Source organism: Anser brachyrhynchus, assembly GCF_964034855.1.
Source record: "Anser brachyrhynchus genome assembly, chromosome: 5".
Classification (NCBI taxonomy): domain Eukaryota; kingdom Metazoa; phylum Chordata; class Aves; order Anseriformes; family Anatidae; genus Anser; species Anser brachyrhynchus.
The window spans coordinates 60377635-60400976 of NC_137699.1; the positions used below are offsets into that span (position 1 = coordinate 60377635).

A 23342-nucleotide genomic window follows, 5' to 3' on the forward strand; every position below is an offset into this window, starting at 1 on the left:
AGCATTTTAACTACTGAGAATTCCTAGGATTGTTTCAAACAGATGTAAATTTAGGTTTATTTTTCATTAATTTTATTTATACATTATGCTTTTCTGTCTCTTTCAGTGACATCAACTTGACTGTAAAGGCTGATATTGAAACCATTTTAAGTGCAAGTACCAGCATTTTCTTTTGAGAAAATAAAATATTTATTTTGCAACTATGATTATTTCACTTTTTCGAAGCTGGGGAAAAAATAGCATTGTATTTACCTTTGTTGTTGTTGTTTGTTTGTTTGTTTTGTGGGGAGATATTTTGATTTGTTATAATACTCTTCTGATTTAAATTTTCTGCAGTGGACTTATTTAAGACAGCCTATAAAAAGTGTTACCTGTGTTTTTAAGTCCTGTAAACTGGCTTTGAATAGTCTCTAGACAGGGATCCTAATTCTATATCTTGCCTTTTAGGGCCATTTTATTAGAAGTTATCGGTGTTATTATTTACTGCAAATTGCAATGGTATTCTGCAGACATGTGAGATGACAAGGTCCTTGTTCTATCTTGCTCACACTGGCTCAGAGAGACATAGCCTATGGAATAACATCACACAGTACATGGCCTTGTAGAGATATACTCTCTGAGAAAGCCAGTCTTAAAAGGTCCCGTGAAGGAAACAGTTTCGAAACAGGATTTTGAAGATGGGAAAAAGAGAGGTGATGTTATTAGTGTGAGGCCCAGTCCTCTGAGATGAGCCCCCTCTGTTGCCTGTGTAACACTTTGAAGACCGAGACCCAAGCAGAGGGGGCTTTCCCAGCGATGCAATCAATAGCAAAGAAGTAGATGCAAATATTGTGCATTTCACTGTTTTTATTGCACATTGGCTTCTCCCCTGCTTCCGATGCAATTCAAGACCATGTATTTCCTGTGAGAAAGAAATAACCTAAGCTGTGAACCAAGAGTCTCCACAGTAACTAGTTTTCCAAGCTTGTAAGACAACATAGGGACATGGCTCTTCATGAGCTGCTGAGACACCTTCTGAAAACTCAGGCCTTGTAAAGATGTTTCCAGTTTTTCTGTTGCAAGAAGAAGCATTAATAAAAGTACTCAACAACTTTAAGTCACTAAAAAAAAACTGTCTACATTTGGTTTGCAGTGTAGATATATTCAGTACTGGTGAATGCCATGTTTGATCTTTCTCTGTTTTGCCTCCTGGTTCTCACCATATGTCAATGATCGTGATTATAATCTGACACAAGAGTGTATTCAGAAAGTGATGCATTTCCTCTACTTGTGGTTAAATACAACACCTACAGAAAAAAAATATACTACATGATTTGAGATTGCAGTAACAGCAACTGGATGAGATAACACAGGTATTTCCGTTTTTACTGTCTGGATTGCAAAGCACATCAGAGATTAAAAACCATAGCGCAGTAGCTGACTTTCACCACGACACAGCTGAAATGGAAATAATTGATGCCGATAGTACCTTTCACTGAGACAGGATTCCTAATACCTCATGCAAACAGCAGCTGCGTGTCTGAGAGACACCAAGCTCTAACGAAGCAAAGAAGGAAGAGTATGACAGAAGACATTACGGTAATGTACTGTAATGGGACTTGCTGATTTGAATAAAGTAGCATGTTAAACACTCCACAGTCCCTTTACTGTGTGCCATGGCCCTATTTACAACTCTAAATTTAAGATATTTGCACTTAATACAATTTGAGACAAGCCAACATGTTCAGATTACAGTATTTTTCCATTTATTTTGCTGTGAACAAGCTTTGTGGCAGCATTACCATCGTTCGCCTCTCAGATTCATCTTTTGAAATGAAACATTGGTCCCAAGTCCAAGGTCAGGAGCAAGTCACCTGTCAGAAACACTACCACTCTTGGAAAACAGATAACATTTGTTTTTGTAGTCATTAGAGCAATAAACATGCTTTATTACCTACTCATAATGAAAAACAAAACAAAACATTAATAAACTTAGCTATGAATAGCTGTAGAGCTGTAGACCATCTGGAAGGCCACAGCAAATGGCTGAGACCGTCCTCTACATGCATGTGGTAAGGGCAAGAGGAGTGCGAAGGTCTGGGGCTGCCATGGTGAGCGCTGAGGCAAGTGGAGGCCTGATGCCCTGTGGAGAAGCTGTCCCCATGGCATTTCTTCTCACCAAAGCTGAGCTCCAGGGCAGTCGGGATTTTCCACACCTGAGGCTCAGCCTCAGCCCTGGGCCTCCCCAGGCGCCTTCACGCTCTGTGAGGGGCTCAATGTGCCTTGTGCAGAGGTAAGTTTTTAATAAATACTTCACAAACTGGTGCTGAGAGACTCTCTGCCCCCAAAATGGAGCTGGAGTGGTGTCGCTGATTCTCCCTTGGGGGGCATGATTTAAATTCACTGAGGGACATGGTCCTTCCCACCATGCCATGGACTGATCACCTCAGGACAGGTGACGTTCTAAAGTCAACAGCGTGACACAGACAAAGATGAAGAAATAATTTGATTAACAGAAAAATTTATTGTTGAATACAATGATTTATTGGTCTGATACAGCAGGGCTGCTTGCAAATGGAGCACAGCTGGGGGTAATCTCCCAGGAAAGAGCTCCTAGGAACAGCATCACCATGAGGATAATGTGGTCAGTGGTAGAGACAAGATGGAAGGACTGCCAACAGCTGAGATGGCAGCCTGCATTTGTAAACGGAGTCATGTTTTCTTTAAGCTATCTTTTTCATTTGTAAACTGTTTATTGCAGCATCCATGCCAGGATTAAGCCCTCCCTGAGGGGTACTACACAGACAGTGCAAAGCATTTGCCAGACTCACAGACCTGATGCCTCTAACCTCTGCTCAGAGACTACAGCAAGTCCCTTTCCTCACAGGGCTATACTCACTTTTGAGTTGCAGAGGCACCGCTGTTTTATCATTCTTGATCACGTTCATATTGTGAATAGAGGAATTTTTCTGATTTGCTGGTGAAGCCTGAAAAAAAAACACCTCAAGTCTTGAAAAACTTGAATTGCAACTGCAATGGAGATGTTTTCTGCTTTAATTCCCCTTCCTCCCACCTTGTGCCCCTCCCCCGGCATAAAGTCTTCAATAAATCAAACACATTTACTGCAGGGCCAAATATCACTTGCATTTTTAATTGAATCTTCTTTTTAACTCAAAACGCAAACCTTTGTTCTCTTTAAAGATCCTTGAAATCATTTTCCTTAAATTAAGGAAACTTAAAATGGAAAATTCTTACAGAATTATAAATGTTTTAATTTGTTGGTGCTCAAATGGCTGTTTATGAACAGCTTAATTAAATGTATATGGCTTGTAACTTTCTGAAATAGCTGAACAAGTGATTACTTGTTTCTTTATTTATTTGATATTCATCTTGACTGAGAGATTTTGCAGCTAAATCTTTCTCCCAGGTTTACCTAGTGACCTTGCTGAGCTCTGGGGCTCAGAGCTACGTGTCCCTTGTAGTTGTTACTAAAGCATTTCTATCTGACTTTGTTTTTCCTGGAACTCTCCGTTTAACACTTCAGGAGCTCAAGAGTGCCACTGTTGGTGGAGTGTTTCTGCCTACATATTTAACATCTTCTGCACAGGTCCAAGATTTCCTAAAATCTTCCATCAGAGGCGCAGAGTCCCCTTGTAGTGAATTTAGGCCTGTCTGTTGAAAAGAGTCTTTCCTTGTTCCTTTTCACCAGTCCCTCAGAAGTAGGGACCCACAGGTTGAAAGCAACGGGTCTGGATGAGTGCTTCCTATTGGCTGGTGAGGATTTTGGCGCATGATCACACGAAGCTGTTTTATTTGTTTGTGTGAAAGGTTGGTTGGTCCACAAGAATCTCATGGCTGAGGGTTGTCTCTGGTGCCTCCAAATCAGGAACTCTTGGCTTAAGAAGACGACAGAAGCTGGTGCTGAAACCTGTTGACCGTGGCAAACTAAGAGGGGCTCTGTGCACAGTTTTGCTCCCTGCTTCCAGGGGTGTATATAATCAGAGCAGACACCATCCATCACAGGATACCACGCCATGTAATACGGCATTGCAGCAGAGGGATAACACCACGGCACACCTGTGGTGTGGCAATGCCCAGGCAGCTCACAGCTTTTCTGCTGTGCAAGGAGCCCTGTGCGATGTGCATCATGGAACAGGACAGCCAGCAGCTTCTGACATGGGGCCGGGGGGCAGCCTTGAAGTTGGAAGGAGCTGTGACACTGCACTGCAATGTCATGAGCTGCTACTGCTTGTAGGGCTGTGGAGAATACATGAGAATTGACAGTGAGGTCAGGGAGATAATAAGAAGGAGCTAAAGTGGCTGGAAACCTGGAGAGAAAATGACAAGTTCTTTTGCACTTTTTGAAGCTGAACCTTATTTACTTCTGGGGACAGATGATCTGAAGAGCTGATGTAGACTAGCGGGTATGTTAGAAATTCCAGGAAACTAGGAGAGCATCCCCTTAGAAACGTGTAGGTAATGAACAACAGAGGAAAAATGAGCAAGGATAATTTTGGATCTGAAAATCAAGGAAGTTCCTAACAGAATTTCATTTTATTTAAATAAATATGCATAAAAATAACTGGTTGGTTAAAAATAAAAAGACAACACAACCAAATGTATTCATGCATGACTGGATCTGAACTGTAATTCTCTCAATGGCATGATGCTCATCTTTTTTTTTTCTTTTTTGTATATACAGGGGGAGGAGGGAGTCAGAGGTCAGCCCTGACAAAGCAGAAGTCACCCATGAAGACAGTCTTTCACCTTGCATAAACCTAATGTAACTCCTTTCTTACCACAGGAACAGCAATAAGGACACTGAACTGCTGGTCTGTACTGCTCTGGGAGCATGTGTTCAGGGCAGAAATGCTTGGCACAGGTTAGTTTCTGGAGAAACGAGAATGGAGAGAAAATTTGCTGAGTGTCCCAAGTTCAAGCACATCATGTTTAAGTTCTGCAAATGCAAGAGGGCAAACTGGCCTACAAACTTTTGTGAATTGGACCATGAGTCATGATTAATTTATCAAGCTGTTCTAAATACATCAACTAAAATAATGGAAATATTAAAAAGTTATGTAATTCCTCCTTGCCTGTGCTTGGGCTCTATTTGTGATGGCTGAAATATAAGCTGAACTAGAGCATATAAAAAGATTTCCAAGAAAAAGCCTTTGTTTAACATCTCCCATGCATCAGATATTCCACTTGCCTCCCAGATGAGTATATTCTAAATGATGCTTTTGCTGGCCACAGAAAATTACTTCATCTATTTATACTTTCAGATCTATGATCTTATACATTAATAAATAGTAATGAAGTCCTGAAGTAAATACCAGCGTTAGAGTTACATGGGAGATCTTGCTGACATTTATAAATATCTGCAGCTTTCATGGTTCAGGACACTGGCAAAGCTTACAGATTCTGTTAAAATTTATCATGATCATGTAATTGTACATATGGTCTCTCTTTTAAAAGTATAATGCATGGGTTTAATGGAATATTTCTGTTAGGCAGCACTGCATGTGTTTGCTTCCTTTACCAAAAGGCAAGTTTCTGTGTGGGTGTACCTTAGCTGACCTACCAAACCCACCATTCTTCATCTCACTTGACATCAAAAAACACGCATAATCTGGACTTTCCTGAACAATGGAAATATTGCTATTTTGTGACTATTCATTACTCTGACTTAGTCATCCATTTATATGTCTGTCTGTTTATACTCTAAGAGATAAGCCAACAAATCTAAGAGCCATTCCACTTCTTGTCTATGCCTACATCTATCAACAGGACTACAGGACTTTGCTCCTTGCAGAGGAAAGTTTAGCTCAGAGACCCAAGAAATACCTTCCAGTTGAACACTGTTATTGCCCTGCTCCAAAAGGCAAGAGAGAGGAATTCCACAATACAGTCAGGGACTGAACTGGGCATGGGACAGTCCTGGGCCGGTGATATTGCTCCTGGGATAAAGCCAAGTTGAAGAGCTGAAGCACATCTGTAGCAGTTGGTTTGAGTCTGGGCTTTCCCAGAAAAGTTTAAGGTACCAAAAGCAAAGAACTTGGGATGGAAATTTATTTCAGCCTCTGATTCACTGGTGGTGCAGTGACCTCTGAGCCAGTTTCTTGCTGATAGCTCCTAATCATCAAATAATGCTTAACTATGTGCAAATAGACAAATGCCATAACATACATTCCTTCAACAGGCAGTCCTAAGTGTCCAGTTTCTTGCATGTATACCAAAAGATGGGGAAGTAGGAGGTAATTCTCCTCTCGGTCTAAGTATGGCTCTGCTCCTTGTAAAACAGGAAGACCATTGCTTTCTCTTGTTCTCTCAAATGTTTTCCCATCCAAGCAAGAATCAAATAGCTGCAGTCCCTGATCTCTGCTAAAACTGGTAGGAAACTGGTAACTTCCATGTAACAAAATGGTTAAGGCTTCACTTTTACATGGTTAACTTTCACATTCCAGGTGAGTCTCATGTTCAGTCATCCCCATCTAACATTAGGTTTGATGGAGGCCTTGGGATAGTCATAGAATCATAGAAGGATTCAGGTTGGAAGAGACCTCTAAGATCACTTAGTCCAACCTTTAACGTAGTACTGACAAGTCTACCACTAACCCAATGTTTCTAAGTTACACATCTCAGTCAGAAGGATAGGAACCATTCAGACCACACTTTCTTGGTTTCTCTGCAGAAGATCTCACGCAGATACAGGTGCTTCCAGTATCTCAGCACTGCATACCTACCTGGGTCCCAAATGAAGGGAACTTTTCTCACTTAGTAAATGGGTTCTGCCAGCATTTCTGAAGCCCAAACACTATTCTCAATTAAAGAAAGTTAAAAGTATGATGTGCTACCTCTTTAGGAAATCTCATAGAGGAACGTCTGAAAACAGCCATGTTAGTAGTTCCCTGTCCAGTCAGTAGAGACGTGAGCCCTGAGATTGACAGTGCTACTGCTGAGGCTGAGACCTTGAAGAGAACAGAAAAGGCAGGTGGGATGGTCTTCTATTGAGGCAAGTATCAGGACTCAGAAACAGATGGGATTTTGCTTACAGGCTGCAGGACGGCACTTCTGAGCGCACTGTGTAGAAACGGCTTTTTAAGAGAATGTATGAAGGACTTTTAGACTCTCTTATCTCCAAATTTCCAGAGATGTGCTTATGCTGGTCTAAAATAAATGTAACATTGAGGAAGGGAGAGCGGCTTGCTGCATATGCCACAATACCGACCAAGTCAAGCGAAAACGCCAGTGTTGGTGGCACATGAAAAATTAGCTCCCTGAAGCAAAGTAGGCAACGACTTATTTATGCTGACTGGAAAAACTGCTTGTGTTACACACTTGTTCTTCTCCTACCTATAGCTCTTCCGACGTAAGATTAGCTAGCCTAGTAATTTTACATATCAGATCTTCTTATTAGACATTATAATGTCTACAGATGCTGACTAATGTAACATGTGCGAGTTAAAGGATTTGGCAGTGAATCATGTGTTTAGACATGTAACTTCATCCCCATTTATCATCATTCTGATAAAGGGAGGGAAAGCAGTGATGAAATAATTGTGTACCTAAAAAAAGGTTGTAAGGTCATGTTCTGATCAATATCTAGCAGTGTTAAATTGCAAAATAGCATAATGAAGTCTGCTTACTTTCAACAGAAAACTGGAGAAAGGTGTTTGCCCTGATGTTTAACCTCAGGGACCAGAGAGGAGTTGTGCGGAAGAAATAAAGAACTCAGTTTTTGTGTCTGTATCAATACCAAGAGCAGACCCAGCAGCTGTTTGAGACTGATCTTAAAACAGCTAAACTGCTTTCAGCGTATACAGCGCATCTTGCAAGGACCTCTGCCGCTGTCTCTGCTTCTCTTTCTCCATTGCTGAAGACTTCATCCAGCACAGGGGCACGTTGTGCTGGTGCCCCACTGAATGCTTCGTGGCACAATGCTGCACAGAGATCCCAGCCCAGACCTAAGGGCTGTGCAAAGGCAGCTCTGTGAAGACCAAATGGTCAGTTTGAAAACGGCAGAAGAGCAGCATTGGGTGAGGGGAGCAGGAGGGAAGGGTGAGGGCAGCCACAAGAGCGCAGTTGGATGTACAACCTCTGTGCTCCATTAAGAGGAAGCTAGCTGAATATTGCTAAAAATCACAGCTAGAAAAATGTACTTTACATGCCTTTATAAGAACTTGCCAATTTGTCATGCTGTTCGTTTTATTGGTTGTAACATCTCACTACTAACCAAATCATTTCTTCAGCTATTTTCTTGCTAACATGTATATTTTCTGCCAGTTCAGATAAGACCAAAGGTAATAAAATAATACCCTTTCCACATTTTTTTAATTTTGTTTGTCAAAAGACAAGGTCTCTTAAAGGTCATATCTTGATAGAATTCCTTTTTTATCCCCCTGTTGTGCTAAAATAGATCAGTATTATTGACCTTGACAACAATGCCTGAAAGGTTTAGTGACAATCTATTCTGTATCAATGAGCACATAAAACTGCTTTTATGGGCTGGGGCGCTCTCGGTGCATTTGATAGCAGGCAGATCGGCTTTTCTTGACAAGGCATCGAGTAAAAAGATTTAATGTCTCCATCTCAATGTGAATTGGATCGTACTCTCCTGACATGAGATCCCCAGCCCCAGGGAGAGCCACGCTCGGTGCTGTGTTGCTGCATTAGTTGCTCGTAATGGCTACACGAAGAAACAGAGCATGACAAGAGCTAAATAATAACGTGAGTGTGGAATTGTCCAGGTTTCACCGGCCTCTCTGCTTTCCCAGGCTTGCTAACCATGAAAAGCAGTAAGATGCTTTTAATGGAGTTTTATTTTTATTTTGAAAGCACTCTTTTCGAAGCATCCTTTGTAAAGGTAGATCGTGCACAATGAATAGGGCAGCCATGGGTTCTGTTAAGGATCAGACGAGAACTCTGTGTTGGCTCTTTCAAGTGGCTTCGTATTTGGGGTGGCGAAGCAGCTGATGAGCACATCTAACTGCTCTCGTGTAGCTGACTCCAGTTTCAAAGGGGCCAGCCCTCACCCTGTGTATTCTCTTACACCTGCTCTTGTACTGCTGCTGGGGCAACAGGTCTCTCTTATTTGATTTTTTTTTCTTTTTCTTCTGAATTCTCTTCTTCATTGATCCCCACTCCAAAATAACAAATAAGAATACAGTTTTAACTCTGTATTTGGTGAAACTCTGGCCCAAATGAAGGCAAAGTAAATGTGCCAGTAGTGTCAGTGGGGGCAAGATTTCACTTGTTTTGTTAGAAACAGGTTTTGCCAGAATCCTGACTCTTTCCCCTTGAGATACAGTGGTTACTGGGGGAGAGGGTAAGGGGGTGGGAGAGGGAACAACTGTAATAGATAAATAGATGCGTAAGAAATCCTGCAGTGGGAAAACGTGCAATGACTGTTGTTTTTCTGGTGTTTTGTATTAAAATGTGAAAAACAAAGCACATGAAGAAAAGAAGACAAGATGGGAATTAAGAGTTTTGTTTCAAAATTTACGTTTCTCTGGTGTAAGGGGTTATAAAAAGAATCCTTGCTAATAGTCTGAGTTACCTCCCATCATTAGTCTTATCTCCATAATGCCTGTTCTATCATGTTGTTCATTTCAGGGTCAAAAAAATTCATCTGGAAGAGCAGCAACACACAGCAGGTTTCCCTGAGCCCAAGCGCTTGTTAACCAGCCCCTTCACTACTCCACCACCGTGAATGAACATCAGCCTCGTGTATTTGGCCTCAGGGTGTTTTCCCTTGCATTACCGTGCCTGGAAGTGGCGCAGAAGCATCGTGGCAACTCTTTGTGATCACTTCTGGAGATGCAGGCTTGCAGAGCAGGCCGAAATGAATTTTCTCCAAGGGTGAACGGCTTCCATATCAGTCCAAAGGTAACTGGTTTAACTGAACACAACATTTGGAAAGGAGAGGTGTCGCTCATTACAGCACAGTGCCCAGGACTGGAGAAACACTGAGCACAAAAACACCATGCTTCCCACCTGTAGTGGGCACAGTGAAGCCGCAGAAGGGAACGAAGTCTACAGTGTGGCAGCTGTGCAACTCTGCCATGCCCTGGGATGAGTATCTGCCTGTGTGCACATTGACCGAGCAGCGGGGCTTATGCAGACACCCCTAAAAATCCCATTCTCCTTTCTTCCTCAAGAGTACAGCACTGCTCTCCCAAGAAAGGATGTTTCTGTGTTTCACATTTCACCCATATCAGATTTTTATTTATTTATTTATTTTTAATTTCTGCAGTGGCAGAAGGCACAGGGAATTGCCATAAAAAAGAGCTTTGATCAGCTCAGCTGCATTCCACGTCTCTGTGCAAGGCCCACCACCATCGCTTGCAACATTCACTGAACACAACATAGTTGCTGCAGGTCTACGAAATCCATCTCAGACGGCTGGTAAAGCAAATTCACTGGCAGTCAGATTCCTGTTTCAGTCATTTAAAGGGTATTTTGCAGATCAAAGGGATGCTGGAAAAAATGAAGACCTAAGTTATTTTAAATACAGTCTCGCTTGGAATAAGCCACAGTGGGGTTCCTTTCCTAAGACAGCCCCTACCTCCAGGTGTTGTTCTGGCAATGAGAACAAAAAGGGGAGGTAGTGGAGGATGAACAAAACCCCCCAAAAGTACAGGAAAGAATGAGGAAGAAAAGAGGAGAGTAATCGTTCCATCACCAGCAGACTCCTGAGCAGTGCATTTGTTCTTCCTGTATGAAAAATTCTTCCTTTGCCATCCAAAACAATCACCTGGCATTTAGCTTGCCTTCAGCCCTTTTCCCCCATTGCAAGCATGTAATTATTTACACCAGGTGCATTGCTTCAACCCATCTCTTATGACGTCCCCATTCACAAGTAAAGGATTGTAATTTGCCAGCCTTCACTGAAGTTTCTTTGTCGACGTCTCCTACCCTGGGTGTAACGTTACATTGACAAGCAGCACAGCACAATGGAAAGGGAAATAGAATTTACTCAGCGAACAAAGGGCATCAGTGCTCCCTGCCTCTAACCCCAGGTGACTGTACAGAGCTGGCTGCAGGGTCTCTGGCGACACAAGGCTTGGGTCATACAAAAACTGGCTTGGGTCATACAAAAACTGTGAGCGTGGCAGCAGAGCCGGGAGACGGCTACACCTGCAGCAGCCCACGGCTGTGCACAACCACAGGGCTTTGTGCGGTTACTTTTTTTTTTTTTTTTTTGCCAAATGCTGCTGCTGCTATTTAAGGTTTAAATTAATAAAAGATTTTAGCTGGCAGGGTCCTCACAACCTAACAGGAGAGTGCCCCATTGCTGCTCCATTCAGACTACATAGCCTGGGCTTTTGTGTGCGGAGTTGCCATAGACTTTGCTGATGGCTGTGTGCAGGATCCGGTGTGTTAACAGAAATGCTGAGAAAAGTCAGGCCTTGTGGCACCCGTGACACTGAATTTTGTTTCACTGAAGCTCCTGGAATTTGCCTGGAATTTGCTTGCAGGTGGGGCTGGACCCGTCCTGGTGTGTGCGGCCAGCAACTCACCAGCCAGAGCTGCTCCCTGACAGATGCCCCTAGGCACTGCTGTAAAACAAACAGACAGGGACCACAATAATAAGGGAAAAGTGAGGAGCAGGATTATGTTTTTGGTTTGATGTAGCGCGTCCAGGCATGAATGAACTGGGCACTGATGGGTGTCAGTACTGTCTGCTTATCCCTGGCTGTGCAGCACAGATGCCACTGCACGAGAGGCTGCTCGCAGCACAGACCCTTCTCACCGGTCTAAATCAAAGGTGTCTCCTTTCTTTCCCTCCCCCAAAACTCACAGGGTCACAGGCCACACGCAGATGCAAATAAAACTACTGAGACAATGATGTAAACGCTGTCTCTCCCATCATTTCTCATTGCTTCTCTTCCCTGAGAAGTATGAGCGATAAGCCAATAACCCAATGAGTCCTGGATGCTCAAGGGGAAAAATTCCTGCTTGTGTAACCTCTGGGGTACTCCCTACATCCCCCAGTCCACCCAACAGTTAAATGGCCAAAAAAGCCTCGGTGACTTTTCTAATTTTTCAGTTTATTTTCCTTTTCAATCTGTTGCCAAACACACAAGTAAAATTCAGGGGCAGTCAGCAGGACAGAAGTCTCTTCCTCTGAACGTCCCCAAAGCAGTAGCTCACAATAAACCTAGAGGGCTGCATGCTGCTGATGGCACCAGCAGGCAGCTTTGAGAAATTTGGCACAACTTTCTGCTGAAGCCCCTCCTGCTGTCTGACCCACCCTGCCAGAGCACTGCCTTCTTCCAGCGTGCCCTCTGCTTGCTGTGAAATCCGCTATGGAGGCACCTCTCTGCGCTTCCTGCAGATGCTTCTGACTCATGTTGATCTACCGAAGATTAGGCAGTCCTGCTTTTGAAGTGCCCCGAAACATGTGCTTTAAAGGAAAATAAATTAATTGAAGCAACATTGGTCTGAGCCCTATCAAGGCAGAAATCAGGCAGAGGCAGAGGGAATGGCCTTGAGCCTTTCTTTCAGCGCTTCCTCTGACCCGCAGGGTGGAGGAGGAAGTGGGCAGATGTTTCAAATGGCGACATGACATCAGCGGGGTTTTATATCCTCCATCTGTATGAACCGTACGGCATAAATGAGGCCAAGCACAATTATTCTTAAAGAAATTAAGGCATGAGCAAGGCACGTGCACGGCCCTAAGAGGTAGCTTGTGATATGGGGGAAGTTTGGCTTCCCTTTGAGGCAAATGAAGATCTGTCCACACTTCCCATCGCCATCCCCTTCTCCCTGTAGACCTGCAGTTGCCCGTGGAGCTCCTGGGACACCCAGACAAGCCCCGGACAATCTGTGCACTCACTGAGACTGGTGGCAATGAGGGAAATCCAGGAGCGCTGCCATTTCTCTGTGGCACATACGGTAACTCAAAAGCTTTTCAGAAAACAGTTTTCTTGAAGGACACTTCTCTTCTAGTGCATTTGAAATGACCACCTCGGCCTTGCTGTTTGAAGCAGCAGGTATCTCTCACGTGAACAAGATTTAAATTGGAAAGGAATAGTATTTAAAAAAAGTAAATCCTGCTTATCTCCAAATTGGACTTTATCTCAAACACTGTAGGAAACTGGCCCAGCGGTGGGATGAGGACTCTGTTCAGTACTTAAGCCGTCACCAGGCTGTTGCTTGCCCGTTTCTCCATGTTTTCATCAAGCCACCCCACAACCAGCCTTAGAGGTGTCCCTTACCACCAGCTGCTCAAAGGATGAGTGCAGAAATGGGCATGAGGCTGTGCTGCAGCACTTTTGGACCTTCCAGGTTCACTGTAAACCGTGCCTTGAGTCCAGCCACGAGAACAGCACGTCTGCTTGTCCCACCCCACCACCTCGTCCAAGCACCTCTCACTGTCTGACTCTTCCAGAAGTGCTGTTTTACAGCCAAAGAGCAGAATTGGAGGCATCCTGCCCTTGGGAAGGCTTTAACATCCATAGGCTTTTGCTTAGTAAGAAGCATTGCAAGGCACTGGCGTAGGTTTACCATATTGCAACATCCTGATTGTCGGAGCACGCTGCAAATGCAAGCTTCTTACTAGAGACTAGAGAATTAGCCTGGAGATCAGCAGGAGACCACTAGCATCTGATTTTCTATTAACTTCTCTGTTTCCTCTGCTATTTTTTTCATCACTACTCATCACAATCAGATGAAATGAATTGACAGTTCTGGCCTCTTCCAATTTATCACATGGGATTGTTTTCTTTTTCATTAACTTGTTTTGATCTTTGCTGCTTTTCGTTCTGGCAAGTATACCCCGCCTGCAAAAAGAAAAAGCAGGTAAGTGCAACATTTTGACCCTCATTTTTTTGCCCAGATTTCTACCAGGAGCTCAGAGGAAGGGAGCTGCTGGTGCTGAGATGGCCAGGCCTTGTTTTCACGCTGCCCACATTTTCAGTTGCTCTGTCCTGCAGCAGCCAGCCTTAGTGGCAGCAACCCAGATCCAGTACTCACCACTATCCAGGAGAAAGAGGCCATCCTATTCTAGGACGTCTCCCTGAGAACAGACAGACAATTATTTGGAGCATAGGAGGGAAGAAGGCGAGAAAACTTCACCAGTGACAGCCTGTTTCACAAGCATTTATAAGTCCCACTTACAGGAAAATTACTGCAGGAAAATCCAGTGTTCATAGCTGGCTGGAAAAATCCCTGAAATCCTTTGATTCTCTGTTCTGCAACAGTTGGGACTTGGTCTGAAATTCAAATTAACTCTCCTACCCTGCCTAGAATTCCGTTTTATGCCCCAAAGCAAAATTTCCTGCATAATTGTGTGTATTTAGGTCAGTTCTCCATTGTTCGCTTGTGCAAAAGAAAATAGATGATTTGCTAGTGGAGAAAACTCCTAATCCAGTTTTCAAAGGCATTTTTGCAATTAGAGATTGTGCTCCTAAATGAGACCGGGTACTGCCTTGAGACTTTTTGTGTCTCTTTTTGACAGCAGGGTGACTCCATTTAAGCACCAACCATATCTGACATTCGTACAGGAATGAGCTGGTTTGCCAAACTGTGCATTTTAAAAAGCCGTTGTCCCATTTCATACTTCTACCAGATATTAACCAATATTATGCAATATGTGCAAATATTACCCTAACCAATTCATGTTTAAGCCACAGAAATAACACTGCTCATCTTTTCCTGTTCTAAGGTTCTTTTCCCTGCAATATTTTCCTACACTTAACTTGTGTGAAATCTCCTTTATTTCTAAATTTCCACTGTGAGAAGTACTGCATTAGTTTCTTCTGTTTATGTCCGACTGTAAAGCACAAGCCACACACATGGACGGACATATATAAACATGTATAAAATGTATAAACATTTTAACTTGTGGAGCTATAGAATTAAATCAAAATATTCTGAGCTGAGTGTAAGGAAGGAGAAAGCTCTCTTAAATGTTCAGTTAATTGGCTTAGGCCAGGGATCTATGTAAAGCAATATCTTTATCTCTGCATCTTGCTAACACGCAAGGAGCATGACTCAAAATGTGTATTTTCTCTACATCCTAGTGGCCTGGTCTTGTGACTTCATCAATATTTTTGTGAACGAGCTGGCAGAACAGATCCAAACAGTCTGAACAAACACATCATACAAAGGCCCTGTTGGGGCAGTAATGCAGGGCAGTGACACCAAGGGCCGGGCAGTGAAAAGACAAAAGCAGATTCCATGTGTAGATTTCTAGGCATGAATTAAAAAATCACATATAATCTCTACTACCCTCCCTCCCCTCCAGAAGCTTGCGAGGGAAAACAAAGCATTACAAATCTACCTCGGGATGCTGGGAGAGGGGGGAGAAAAGAATCAGGTCAAAGCACACAATATACAAATCCTTGGGATGCCTTAGGGCACAGAATGCAACGACCTCAGACGGTTTTGAAAATCGATTACAGAAGGCCTTCAGCTGCATGGAGTCAATGACCCTATCTATGCATATCAAGGGGAAAACAGCTAAATCTCCTCTGAGCTAATACTCGTAAGGGTTTCTGGCCCACGACCCGCGTGGTGGCTGGCAAGAGGGGACCTAAGGAAACAGTCTCACCCAGCTGACCTTCCTCAGACCAGATGAGGAAAACATTGGCTTTCTTTTCATAAAGATCTGATTTCCACGAGATGAAAATAGATGGTCCCTGGTCTTCCTCCTCCCCTTCACAAAAACATCACCAGCTGTGCTAGGGGTCACAATGTAATAGACAAAGAACGTGTGTAATTCAGAAACTACAACTGCCTAATGAAATATATGTCAAAAGAGACAGCTGGCCTGAAGGCTCGGGCTGCCCAGTGTCTTTGTCTTAAGGTTCCTTCTAGCTAGAAGTACAGGAGAATTAGGAGTGATGAAAGGCAGTGAGCTTTGTCTGGTATATCCAGTTGCCAATGTCTCCTTTTTTGTACGTATGCTTGCACCCACCAGGATTTGTAAATGCTGTTCAATTAAAGCTGTTCTGCACAGACAGTACAAGCCAGAGCCAGAGCACGAGAACGAAGGGCTTTGCTCCCAGTGAGCAGGCCATTCAGACACTGGAGGAAACCATTGAGTGTGATTTAGAGAGCAAATAAATGGCAATATTAAGACTTGCAATGCTCCAGCAGACACAGGAAAGTGATTCTGGTGGTACTACTGGTGAGAGACTCTGTTTCCGATAGTTGCTTCGGTTATCCGCAACAGAGCAGGAGAACAAGAGAAGTTCATGGTGCACAGACATGCATTGGGTCTGCTCCCTCCATCAGTGCTTGGATGACAAACAAGATATTTATGCTAACCATATACAAACATTTTTAAAGAGATAAAGGTGAAGGAATTGGGCATAAGCTTGGAGACCACTACTTTTAACAACTTGTAAAACTGGGGCACTGGGATTACATTCTCAAAAGCATACATTTTTGTAACACGGAGAACGTGATACACCAGCACTGGTTCAATACATGAATAAACATGCTCCAGGCAGCAGTGCAAAATCTTTTGAAGTCAAGCAATACTGAAGAGTTTATCAAAAAATAAAAAAGGGTCAAAAGTAGTTCCGTTAATTTTCCTTTCCTTAGCTAATGTAGACTGCACAAATGTGTTTTTCTTTGTTTCTTCTTTCAAAAAACCCCATAGCAACGGCAGGGGAAATGAATTGCGGGTTCAGCTCCATGAAAACATATGGCCGGGCTTACTTTTAAGCACGCGAGCATCTTGCTGGCTTCAGCTGGGACTGAGCGGCCAGCACACGCTGCAGGACGCTGCCAATGCTGGGCCGACTGGGTGGAAACGGACAAAGGGTCTAAGCACTGTTAGATGAGCTGAGACAAGATATTTGCACTACAGCACGAATTAGCTGCCTGTAGTGATAGAAAGAGTTTAGTTTTTTAGTAGTGTACCTAAAAGCTTCAAACCCTCTCAGAGCAGGTGTCAAAGAAGGAAAGCACAAACTATTGCTCGCAGCAGAAAATGTAGAAAATGCAAGAGAGAATATGGCAACACCTTGAGAATTTGCAGACTTTTCCAGACTACTCTGTGAGCTTCAGGCCAAAAAGAGATGGTTAACGAAGAAAAATCAAAGGAATCAGGCGTATGCGAGAGGTGGCAGAAAGGAATGCACTTCACTGCGTACAAAGCAAGAACCGACCGCAGAACAAGACCCAACTGATTTCTGTACATAGGGAATATCGAAATTAGGCTAAAGGTTACAGTCTACCTAGAAACATGGTGATAAACTGAGTACAGCCCCTTATCAGATTTTAATATGAAAGTTTGTTATTAGCTATTAGATAACAAAAGCTGGGCTGTGGCCTGGAGCAGCTTTCTAGCTGAGCTCACACCCATGCTGAGGTTTTCAGGTGCAGGTAAATCGAGACCCTCACCCTCAGCTTAACATTTGAAACTGGGGCAAGACCCAGCCCTATATAGGCTGGCCACCTATTAATGTTCCCTAACAGAAAAATAAAGCATTTTAATATTGAAACTCCTGTAAGTTTTAAGAGTATAAAATCATTAAGGTAATATACTTCTGTAATTAAACATTGACAACATTTTAATTCATTCTTTAAATTTCATTATTAATATTTTCAGTATAAGTTTTCTAAAATCAGCCTTCAGGCTTTTCTTGCTGAAACTGATTCCTGAAATCCAGGCAGTCTTCAGATCATTACTGGGCTACAACAGCAACGGATTAGAGAGTGACTTGGAAGACTATGAAATTGGAATAGGCAAGCAAGCTGAAGGAGCATTAAAATTCCCCAAATAAAAAAAATATGCAATGACAGAAAAAAAAATATCTGAAATTCATTGTTAAGAATAATTATAATACGAAGTAAAAGACATTAGGATTAATACTGATTTATTTGATTGTGTTACTTCATATTATTCAAGTAATAGACTCCCACTACACCCATGACAGGGGTGGGTACTACAAAAGTAATATATTACTCTTCTAAAGGACTACTGAAAAGCTTCTAGCCTTTTAGAAAGAGCAATTTTGGTAAGTAGGAAATGCAGAAAAAGCACAGCTACAGAAGACCCAGAGGTCAGCCATGTCCAAATATCCTATTCCTACCATCTAGATCTTAGTTTAGCGATGACATAGGTTATTTTAAAAACAGACCAAAAAAGATTTTGTTTCCTTAAAGGCCTTTTTTTTTTTTTTTTCATGCTTGTGACATCCTTTGAATTATTTTGTTGAAGTAATTTAAACATAGCTGTTTTATCCTGTACCTTTTTATAGTTTATGGGACAGGATTCAAGTTTCAGAGGAAGGTGACTGTTCCCACCAAGTTATACTTGGTATGCATGAGCCAGCAGCAAACTCTGTTGTACTATTTCAGAGGAAAGGGGAAGAGCCCTGGTGCAGCTTCGGCAAGATGATACTTCCTCGGAGAATCAGCTGGACGCCAGGCACTGGCACAGACACTTCTACTGCTAAGGGGTAAAGACAAGAAAACACATATAGCTACTTACAGTTAATTCATATCTGCTCTATTCTACAAACACACTCACTGGTTTAAATGTGGATTCAGCTAACTTTTAATTCAGGACAAGTCTACGTGGCAGGTCATGGCAGAGTTTGCAGTCCTGGATAACACGATTAAAACCCTGGCTAGCAAATGTTTTCTTAAAGTTGAGGATGAACACCAGAAAGCTGCTAATGGGGCAAAGAAAATAAATCTTTTTCACAACAGCTGTGGCTCAGAAGTAGGATCTTTCAAAGGATGTGGCTAATTTTAAGTCCTCCCACTTCTAGTAAAAAAAAAAAAAATTTGGAAAGTTTCCAATAAAGTTGAGGAGTACAAGGTAATTTGATCAATATATGAATTCTAGTTATACCGATGAGCTTCCAGTCCTGCGAGCCCACAAATATGAGCCATACACCAAATTCACTCAACACCCACTCTCTTGTGTATGCATATTTGCAGGAATAATTGTCCTAATTATTCGTAACAGCAACTGTAAACAACTCTTTTTGCTCCTCCTTGCCAAACTCGCCTTCATTCCTTCAGAACTCCATTGCATTAGAATGAGCCCTTACACTCTTCAAGAATGCCAAAGTGAAATCACAGTTAAATGATTTAACTGGGCTTCAGTGTTTTACCTTTTTAAAATTAGCTCATGTAGATGGTGTCTGATTGAACTCAGCCACAACAAACTACTTAAGTTAGCTGAAAACATCTGTCTAAACACTGCTGGTGACATTCACATTTATTATTACCTGTCAAGCATTACAAAAGCATTTACATGAACCAACAATGCTATTCAGAGGCATATTACTCTTTGCCTCTGAGGAAAAAATATACTAAAACTTAAATTTCCAATCAGAGGGGATAAAGCATTCTTTCCACAAGCTTTGAGCTAGAAATCAAAGGGACATACTTTATCTCTCTCCCATGTTTGCTCTATTAGCATGAACCAAGGCTAACAGCCAATTGTATCATAGCAAGTTCATTTTTTTTTAATCCCCAGAGAACATTCCCTCATTTTGCTAGAAAACTCAGTAGTTTTGATTTTTAATCCTTAGAGGGATGGGGCTGAATCTTTAGAAAAGGCATTGCTCCATGTAAAAGGCAATAGCCGGATACCCTCCCACCCCCTTCGCTGCTGTAATTTGTACAGCCTATGTCAGAATCCTACCAGCTCTCTGGCTATCATAAAGACTTCAGGGAAGACAAAATGTGAACCCATAACATATAAGATCATTCTCCCTCCAAATCATACAGGTTAAAAGCAGTGTAAGGATTTATTTTATCCCTTAGCATCCTTAAATTCTACAAATTACAGAAGTCTGTCCTGCCTTTTACAGTACCGAGTCAGGACAGAAGATGCAAATATATCTCGCTCCTGTGTGACTTGGTTTTCCAAAGGTTGGGCATCCTAAGCAATCCAGAGCTCTCCTAAAAACCCCCAGCCAGGTGACTTCTGGGGAATGTCACAGCTGAAGCCAAGCTCACTGCTTGATCTTGGAATTTCAAAATGTAAGGGGAAAACAGTGGAGAGGGGGATTTTTATTTCTATGACTAACCAATGATGAAAATAGGCACTTAACAGTCCGTTTTAATAGCATGAGCTTGAATTAGAAAACTGAATAAGGCCTGATACCAAGTTTGTAATTTAGTGACAGTAAAACAGACGTGAAAATGGTTTATAGCATACCACTCAAATACACACACACGATGTAATTGCCCGTTTTATTTAGTGGAATCACTTTTGTAGATTAGAAATATTTCCAATTCCCATTTACTCCAATGCAAGCCTCCACCATCAACAGGCATAACGCAGTTTGTTCAACTGATTCAAAAAGAAAAAAAAAATACAATCTCAAAAGTTAAGTTAGAAACTAAGTTCACACATTTTCTTTGGGACCGGGAATCTGTACATAGTACAAAATATACATTTATTGAACTTTCTGTAAACACACAGTTTGAATTGTGTAAAACTGTAAATAGTGGGTGAACTACGTGGAGAATAATTTATTATTATATATTGTTATACATTCTACTTAAGGAAAATAGTTATGCTCTTGTATATTACTCTGTTAAATTTATAAATTCCATAACGAGGCTGTGTATTCTGCAAACATGCTTTTCAAGCTTGAATCTCTCCATTCGTAACACACATTTACACAAGTCATCAATGAAAAAGTTACACTTTCCGCAAAATAGATATAAAGAAGTCATGAATTTTCTAAAAAGACAGGCACAGCATGTCACTACAAACGAGACTCTTTTATGAGACGATGTGGAATCAACTTGGTGAGAAGACAGGTGAAAACTCTCTAATTCAGCATGTTTGTACAGAGCCTTAGTAACAAGACAGATGCTAAAACCCTAAATCCCTGCTTTGAAATGTTTATAAAGCAGCCGGTTCTGGAAATCGTACTCGACTTCACACTTCTCAAATATCCCATATTCCCTGACTTGTGTCTCATATTACCCAAAGCCATTCGATTTCGTGAGCAGTGATCTACCCGGCACGATTCACCATGAACATTTGCGTAATTCAGCACTTCCTCTAAAAACTAGATTCCTGGCACCAAAGAGTTAGATCCGGTTAATAAACACAACTCAACTCTTGGTACTCAAGGTCATTGTGAGTCATACCACCACATACAGCATACAATTAAATGTATGCTAGGGAACCCCAGCTGCCAGCATCCAAGTGTCTACGCGGCACGAACCAGCAGAACGCGTGGTAACGGGCACTGCAGCATCCCACACGCGGGGACTATTGCATAATGCCCAGCTTCCAATGCACACATCTGGAAATTTCAGCCTGCAGCAGACTTGAATCTAGCGTCAACCACTCAGTAAGAATAAAAGCTCCCCTAAAAATGCCGGTAGGCCCATTACTCGACATGGAAGCAATGCTGTGTGTATTCAGCACTTGTATTCCTAGAGGCTTTGCGCCTCATTGCTTTCCCATCCAGGTAACTCATTTTGGATTCCATCCTTTTATCTGTTTTTTAAAGCCAAAAGCATTACATGAAAGACTGAACCTCTTAAATAATGCCCCTCTGCTGTTTTACAAGAAAAAAACCTGTTGATTTACACCTTCAAAGAATTAGGACTTTGTTACTTCCAATTAACCTACTATTTTGCTTTAAGATGGTCCCTTCTTCCTCTTTGGCTTTGAAAAGCTTTTTCAAAACCAAAACAGAATAAATATTATATTTCTCTTTAATTACAACAGAAGTAGGACAGTTTAAGCTCCAACAATACTCGTGCAAACTTTATATACTGCGAGTGATGCCCCATCCACATCAGCAGGCTGTGAAGTGTATGCCTGATTTTCCCAAGATCATCTTAATTCAGTTTTCCCTTGTAGTTCAAACAAAAATATTGTGCTTCAGCCTGAAATCCCAACAGTGAAAATGAAATTGGCTACTCATGTTTCCACTGCTCAGATTGAGTTGAATTCAGTAATACAAGTGAAATTAAACTCTGAAGACCTCAGTCTACAGGTATCAATAGAAGTAAAAGGATGTAATGTTTTCTGACCTGCCAGTCTCAGTTTTCTCATTTTTCTTCACAAAGATATTTCTCAAAAGAAACAACGACATCTCCTTCACTCTGAAGGCTTACTCACAATATGTATCAAGTCCTGTCTGCTTTAGCTGCACAAAACCACATGCTCCCACTAGCTCTTCAGAACCATACAGTTAATGGAAGCAAAAATGAATTTCAGTTTTGGCTCAATGTTATTGAGTGAGCTGAGAAGTACTGATGTAGTGCTCTTAAAGAAAAATGCTGCTATCTGACATAGCACTCACCCTTGCAAACAAATTACTAGTTGCGCAGTAGTAAGGACCATTGGTTTTCTTTTTCTTTTTTTTTTTTTTAATTTAAACAACAAAAAAAGCAGATGCCTAGCGATACTTTAAAAAGCGTTCGGGCTTGAATCAATATGAGTTAAACATAAAAATCTGGCTAGGTTAAAACAATATATGCTGTAGAAATCTGACCTACCATCCCATTTCTACTGAAGTTTTGAAACTTTCAGAGTGGAAATATTTCATTAGTTCTATAAAAGGCATTCTTTAAGTTAACCCCACTTTTCCAAACTTTGTGGCTGCAAAGGTTGGTATTTTTGCTGTTTTATTTAAAGCAGTCTTCCCTTATAGCCCTTTTCCTAAGACACCATTATCACTCCTGGTCTCTTAGCTTGGAAGCAAAGACTTTTCTTATAGAAGTGTCTACACAACGGGGAAAAATGTTTCAATGCTATGCAGATGGAATATCAAATGAAAACATAGATAAAGCAAGGAATAGGCATAAAACCCAGCCCACTGTAGGTCTACAACTAAGACACAATCAAATTAAAGTGCCAGACTGTTTCATGTACTAAAAGTAAGTCGTAGAAATATTTGTAGATTTTCCTGGAAACTGTTTTTCAGCAGGAGATGATGTAATCTCTACTTTTAGCATGCTCCGTGTTCTTTTCTACTTGAAAGCTTTTAGTGATCCATGGGTGTAATGAAAAGCTTTACGTTTTCCTACAGCTTCTTGAGCTTCTGGGACGAAATGTCACAGCCCAGTTGACCACTATCTCATTTACAAAGCAACAGCAGTATGAAGCAAAATAAACGTACAAGAAGCTTCAGAAGGCACAAGCCTGAGACCTGCAGACTGTGCAAGCCCTCCGCAGAGGCAGCTCAGGAAAAGCTCAGCCAAAGAGCAGATTCTCTGGTCAACACCCATGGACTGGTCAGTCCAAAGTACTCAGCCCAGGTTGTTACCTTCCAATTTTGCTCCATTTTTGCACTGCTTTATTGGCTCACGTTGGGAATCACATGCATTTTATGCACTACAGCATCCTAGAAATTCACATGTGGACCCTCTTTTTTCCACATAGAGTTAAAAATCTATTCAGCCAAGTAGAG

General features: G+C 41.9%; 1 long non-coding RNA gene across 1 annotated transcript in view; it reads left to right on the plus strand.

Moving 5' to 3' along the window:
- The window catches only part of LOC308196542, a 59353-nt gene extending 36160 nt beyond the window's left edge, over positions 1–23193 (plus strand). Inside the window, exon 2 of the long non-coding RNA XR_013952272.1 lies at positions 107–23193. This is a non-coding gene — a long non-coding RNA (uncharacterized lncRNA). The remainder of the gene's footprint in view (positions 1–106) is intronic.
- Positions 23194–23342: the final 149 nt, after the last annotated feature.